The sequence below is a fragment of the Elephantulus edwardii genome, unplaced genomic scaffold (assembly GCF_000299155.1).
Source record: "Elephantulus edwardii isolate Elephantulus edwardi_28Jun2011 unplaced genomic scaffold, EleEdw1.0 scaffold00049, whole genome shotgun sequence".
NCBI classification, from domain to species: domain Eukaryota; kingdom Metazoa; phylum Chordata; class Mammalia; order Macroscelidea; family Macroscelididae; genus Elephantulus; species Elephantulus edwardii.
This window is the reverse complement of record NW_006399799.1, coordinates 699,736-706,590: the sequence shown is the minus strand read 5'-3', so window position 1 is coordinate 706,590 and position 6,855 is coordinate 699,736. Positions and strand designations below refer to the sequence as shown.

The following is a 6,855-nucleotide window of genomic DNA, read 5'->3' as shown; positions in this document are numbered from 1 at the left end:
CTCTTACTATTTTGTGGGCTCTAAATCCACAATGGATTCTCTGAGGGAGAAATATGGACCTCTCATGCCATTTACACCATCAGAAACCCATTAGAGGGTCAGCTGTGAGTCAGTTCCCACCTGGAGGGCAAGTGAGTGCAGGGTTTTTAAAAATCTAATGACAAGTGTTCTTATTCTGTGTGTGTGCTTGCGTGCTTAAAATCACACACACACACACACACACACACGAAGGAAAGGAACCTTGTGAAGATGAATGCTGAGAGGGTGATGCTCCCACAAGGCAAGAAATGTCAAGAGCCAAGAGCCAGCAGAAGCTGGAAGAAGCAGGGAAGGATTTCATGGCCCTATCAACACCTTGATTTTTTATGTCTAGCCTCCAGAACGGTGAAAGAGTAAGTTATGTTGTTCCAAGAGTCTTAGTACTTGGTGTAACCATACAAAATGAAAAAGTCCAATGAGTGTGGACTGGGCCGCTCAGGAGGCTTTCAGTGGAAAACACCTTTGAGTCCTAGAGCACAGGCAGCATCTCCTGTGACTTTAAGCGTGGAGACCGCACGGCATGGTGCCTTCCTCACAGGTGGCTAACAAGGGAAAATAGAGTCAAGTATCTTCAAACTGTGACTGACAACCGCGGGGTACTGAGGAAGCCGAATGACCTTTGCTGAGGGCTCCCCGTTCCCAGGGCCGCACAGCGGGTTCAGCGCAGAGCAGGAAGCCGGGAGCAGCTCCAGAGGCCAGGCAGCTGCGAAGCCTCCTCTGGGAAACCACTTTTTGATCTCCCTAGCAGCCAGGGCGCCCCTTTCCTGACTCCCAAAATGCCTGCACGGAAAGAGAGCTCAGAGGTCGTGCAGCCCAGTCCCACTGGATGCATGGGGCTACTGAAACTCTGAAGGGCTCAGGCTTTGGTCAGGATGGTGCTGGGAGCCTGTCTGGGGCCAGCGTCCGGGACCCCTTTCCCTTCTCAGAACCCCTTCTGCATCCTCTGCTTGGCAGAAGTGAGTGGGGAGGGCCTACTCTTTCTGATCTCTCTGCTGTGGGGGGTCCATTTCCTGCCAAAGCAGAACGAGTTCAAAGACGTGTGGATGGTCGGAGGTCTGGACAGCACCGGTGTGGAGGGAGGTCTCTAAATCACAAAGACTACTTTATCCTTTGAGATTTTAAGTGGATTGAAGCCAGTTTCCTAATATTCTTTCTCCTGACGTGGCCCTTGGCAAAAATTATGCCGTGGAGGAGAGGAAATTTAAGGTTTGCAAGCCCCTGCTACATCCTGGTTTGTGTGCCAGGTGACTATTTCATAGACATAACAACCTTTCATGAGACATCGGTGTCCTTATTTTACAGGTGAGGAAACGGAGGCACAGGGAGGGGAAGTAATTTGCCCAGGATCACACAGCCAGGATTTGAGACCAAATTTGTCTCATTGAGAAACCCGTGCTCTTGATAAGAGTTTGACTTTCAGCCATGTCAGTGCCCAAGGGTTTGTTTTCTATGTAATCTGAGTTCCATTGCTCCTTGTTTGTTCCAGCAAACATTGATATCTGGTAAGTGCCAACAGTCATGAGAACAGGCATAAAAATAGAGAAGATTCAGTCATGTTTACCAAGTGCCAAGCACTATGTGGAACAATAGATTTAGACCTACAGACACGTGCAAAGACTTAGCTATATGTGTGGCCTAGTGGTAAAAAGCTGTGCTACAATCCCAAAGGCACATGGTTCAAGTCCACCAACTACTCTGCAGGAGAAAGATGGCAAATCTCCTCCTGATCGATTAACGGCCAGAGGGTCAGCTATGGGTTGATTCTGACTCAATGGTACACAACATATATAAAAATAAGCTAACTAGGATAATAATGATGGAACGGAAAAAAGTATAAACAAAGGATGAATATGAGTAAAGAATATATACAAGTTTCTTGTGCAAAAACTAATTTAGTCCTTCACTGCTCCACTCTGACCTCTTAGGCTTCCAAGAAGCCCCTGGCCTCTAGAAGAGGCAGGCATGACACCAGGTATTGATTTAATAAAGTGTGAAAAGTGGTGGGAGGGAAGAACAGAGCATTATGGGAGCCCAAGAGAAAGGAAAGAACAAAGCCAGATTAGGTAGCCAACAAAGACTTCTGAGAGGAAGCAACCCAAAGAACGAATGCTGTTGATGTTGTTGTTGTTATGTGTGGTCAAGTCAGAACTGACAGTAAATCACACAGAGGGAAACTTTTCCCCTTGGAGCAGCTGGTGGATTCAAACTGCTTGCTTCTCAGTTAGCAGAGCAACTTCTTATTCACCAGGCTACAAGAGCTTCCTAAAGAATGAATAATAAAAAGAATAATAATACTAAAAAAATGGTAGTATTAACATAAAGGAAATACTCTTTCTGTTAGAGAGATCAATATATGTGAAGGGCATAGTGGGGAGCTAAGAGGGTTCAGTTTGGCTATACCCCAGAGTGACCTGGGAAGTTAAAGTAGCATGAGATTTCAGGCTGAAGAAAGTAGAAGAGACCAGATCATAAAGTATACTGAATGCCATATTAAGTTTGGACTTCAGTCTGTGGCAGTAGGAAATCTAGATAGTGGCACTGGATAAGTCACTTACTTGACCACATTTTGGATTCTTGTGTGTGTGTGTTTTCCCCCCTAAATTAGTAAATTGGCATTGACAGAACTCACTTTGCATGCCTATAGCTAAATGGTGGAAGAGATGAGAGAATTCATTTGTAAATAGGAATTTAGCAAATGTGACCTGCATTGCTCATCTCATCCAAAGAGGAACCAAAATGCAGAGAACTGGACAAACATCATATGTGCCACAGGTTTCTGTTGTGCCACTCAGGAGATTTTGGGCAGAAGGAATCGGGAGGCTTTCAACAGAAAGGAATCCGTTAAACCAAGATGAAATTAAGAGTTCAGTGGCTCAGTGATGGCTTCAGAAACATGGGTGCCACCCTCTTTTACATGTTGTACTGTCTTAACTGATGATTACATGGTGGCTGTACTAGTACCTGGATACATGGATTTGACAGTGTTTAGTGAAGAAGACATTTCTTCTGCATCTTTAATGGAAGTAGATCTTTACTGGAAATCTCCACATCAGATTTCTTTCGGGTCCTATTGGTCAGAACTGAGTCACATGTCTTTAGCTAAACCACTCTCAGCAAAGAGAATATAATCATCATAATTGAGATCAATCATGATTTATACCCAGGGCTGAGGCCTGGCTTTCGCTCCAAGTATCTAGCCTCATGAAGAAATATCCAAATAAAAAAGACTTTCCAGCAAGAAAGTAGCCACAGACAGATTTGCATAGGCTGTTAGCATTTTCTGTGATTCCAAGGGCCTGAGTCCACACATTAAGCCTTAGAAACTGCCTCAGTGGGGCTAAGGGAGCTGAAATGTGTGTCTCTTGTGACCACAGGATCTACTGAAGAGGATTCTGGAAGGATAGCTAATTAAACTCATGTAAACCTCAAGTATTAATTGACACTTATTTTGTGATGATTAACAACAATGTAAAAAATCCGGACATGTACCCTGCCCTCACAGAACTTAGCTTGTACTCAAAGAGACTGTTGAACAATCTCTCAGGTGTGTGCAAACAGTAGCTATGGGGAAGCATGGACTGATAATTATGTGGTGCTGAGACGAATATCAGGGGAGTCTGACCCAAACAGGGAGGTTGAAGACTTTGGATTCTGTTGGGTACCACTGTGAGCCAAGGCTCAGTCACTCACTATCCGTGTGACTTTGCAATTTGCTTGGCATATCTGTGCCTTGGTCTTCATTGGAAAGAGCAACAATCATAGTAACCACGACCAGTGTTGGAAGGAAAAGTAAATGAACTACTATGGCCTGCTTACCTTTCATGCAGTAGTCACATACCTTAGAAACTTCATTCTATCCACAGTTGAGAGATACAGCACAATGATTGAAGCTTACAGTTCAAGCCAGACTGCATGTGTTTGAGGCCCATTTAGGCCTCCTACCTCCATGACATTGAGCAATTTACTTCATATCTCTGTCTCAGTTTCTTCATCTGTGAATAATCCTGGTTGTAAGGAGTAAGGGCTGTACGAGGAGGAATGTGGCATCAGGGTTGGTGGAAGAGTCATCAACAACCTGCGTTATGCAGATGACACAACCTTGCTTGCTGAAACTGAGGAGTACCTGAAGCGCTTGCTGCAGAAGGTCAAGGACTGCAGTCTTCAATATGGATTGAAGCTCAACATCAAGAAAACAAAGATTCTCACCACTGGGCCAATTGGCAGCATCAGTATGGATGGTGAAGAGATTGAGATAGTTAACTGTTTTAGTTTACTTGGCTCCACAGTCAACACTCTTGGTACCAGCAGCCAGGAAATCAAGAGACAAACTGCATTGGAAAAGTCAGCTGTGAGGGATCTATCAAGAGTACTGAAGAGCAACGACATCAGGCTGGAGGCTAAGGTCGCCTCATCCAGGCTATAGTCTTCGCAATTGTGTGCTATGCATCGGAGAGTTGGACAGTGAATAGGGATGATAGAAAGAGAATTGATGCCTTTGATCTGTGGTGCTGGAGAAGAGTGTTGAATATACCATGGACTGCTAGGAGAACAAACAAGTTTGTCCTGGAGAGGGTGAAGCCAGAAGGCTCCTTGGAGTCAAGGATTCTGAAACTTCATCTGACATACTTTGGACATGTTGCAAGGAGGGACCGGTCCTTGGACAGGGACATCATGTTTGGGAGAGTGGAGGGACGGCACAGGAGAGGAAGACCCTCGATGAGATGGATCGATTCTGTGATTGGAATGGTGGGAGTGTGTTTGTGACGGAGAGGTTGGCACAAGATAGAACAGCATTTAGGGCTCTTGTTTTTACGTAGGGTCGCCATGAGTCTCAAGTGACTTGATGGCACATAACAACAACAACAAGAACAAGGAGTAAATGTCGTTAACTGTTGTTAAGTTAGCCCTGAATCATGGTATCTTCATGCACAATGGAGTGGAACGCTGCTCAGTCTTGCAGCAGCCCCATGATCAGTTGTGGACTGGATGTTGTGATACATTAGGGCTTTCATTGATTAGTTTTAGATAGAGCAGGATTTAGGGCTGTGGTAAATAGTCGCTAGGAGTAGCAGGCAACTCAACGGCACATAACAACAACCACCACCACCAAGTTTTTAGTAGATTGCCTGACCTTTCTTCCTAGTCTATTTCAGTCTGAAATCTCTGTTGAAATCTGTTTAGCATAATAACATCAATCCTCTATTGACAAATAGGGGTGGTTGTGCATGAGGTGCATTGGCTGAGACTGGAACCAAAGTCCCCTGAACAAAAAAGAAAAATTCTACCCCTGAACCACCAGTGTTCCAAAGGATACAATAGATATGCATATAAAGTTCTTAGCACAAAGCCTGACAAGCTCAGTAAGTAAGTTAAGTAAGGCTGCAAATGAAGATGAAGAATAAATGCGTAACATGTGGTCAGGTTAGAGATTTTCAGTCTAACAAAGACAGTCTTTTTTTCTTTCCAATATTTTACTAATCAAGGCATTTGTTACCATAATATATGTATAGCTATGAACGTTAAACATCCCTAAGCACAATGGCTTTGATTACATCGGATTTTTGTCAAGAATGTTGGCCTGTGCCTTTTCCTATTGCCACCAGCACCATTAGTAACACACCTTGAGAAGCAACCATTGTTCAGATAAACAAAGCAAAACCCAGCCAGCAGCCATACTATAGCAGCTGCTTCTAGCTTGCATCAGTGTATAACCAATCACAAGCCACTGGATGTAAATCGTGCTCCCTAATTGATCCAGCAAGCTAGGCACAGTTCAGGCAATGAAAACCGTCACTGGGGGAGAGATGCTAGCATATGCATGTTACGTGTTCAGGGAACACTAGCTATTGTTACTAATGTTATCTATGCTACAGATGGTGGGGACTTCAAACATTATAAGCCAAAGGGAGCCCTGATAAGCTTTGCTTTTCCTTTCCTTTATAAAACCACTAAAGTCTCTTTAGGTTATTAAATTAAGTTAAAAATACACAATCCCACAAGGTGGTTGTGAAGGTCAAATAAGTTAATGGAATGAAAGTTGATACATATGTTGTTGTTGTTGTTAGGTGCCATTAACACGAGGACAACAGATTAAGATTAGAACCCTGTCCTCTTCTGTGCCATCCTTATCATTCCTGACACACTTGAGTCCATTGCCGCAGTCACTGTAACAATCCATTTCACTGAGTATCTTCTTCTCTTTCACTGACCCTCCACATTTCTGATGTTCCATTTCAACGAATAGCCCCTCCTCATATCATCCCCAAAATACATAAGATGAAACTTCACTATCTTTGCCACCAAAGAACCCTCTGGCTGCACTTACTCCAGGACATGTCTCTTTGCTCTTTTGGCAGTCCATGGGATATTCAGTACTCTTCTCCAACACCACGACTCAAAGGCATTAATTCTTCTGTCATCATTATTCACTGCCCAGCTCTAAGATGCATAACAGCTGATTGGAAAAAATGCGACTTTAATCTGGTACATCTTAGTCTTTTAACGGACATCATTGCTCTTTAGGACTTTGGCGAGGCCCCTGACAACAGACTGTCCCAATACATTATATCTTCTCATCTTCTGACTGCTAGTACCAAGGGTGTTGCTTATGGATTCAAGCAAGATGAAACCATTGACAATTTCAATCTTCTCTTTATTATGAGGTTACCTATTTACTGACTTGGAGGTGAGGAGTATTTTCTTGATATTGAGACACAATCTGTATTGAAGGCTGTAGATCTTATGCAGCAAATGCCTCAAGTCTTCCTCTCACTTTCAGCAAGGTTGTGTCATTGCATAATGCAGGTTGTGAGTCTT

The 6,855-nt window shown here is 43.6% G+C and overlaps 1 pseudogene; it reads left to right on the top strand.

Annotated features, from left to right (window-relative positions):
- The first annotated feature begins 911 nt into the window (after nucleotides 1–911).
- LOC102877241 overlaps nucleotides 912–6,855 on the top strand; it is a 48,101-nt pseudogene continuing 42,157 nt past the window's right edge.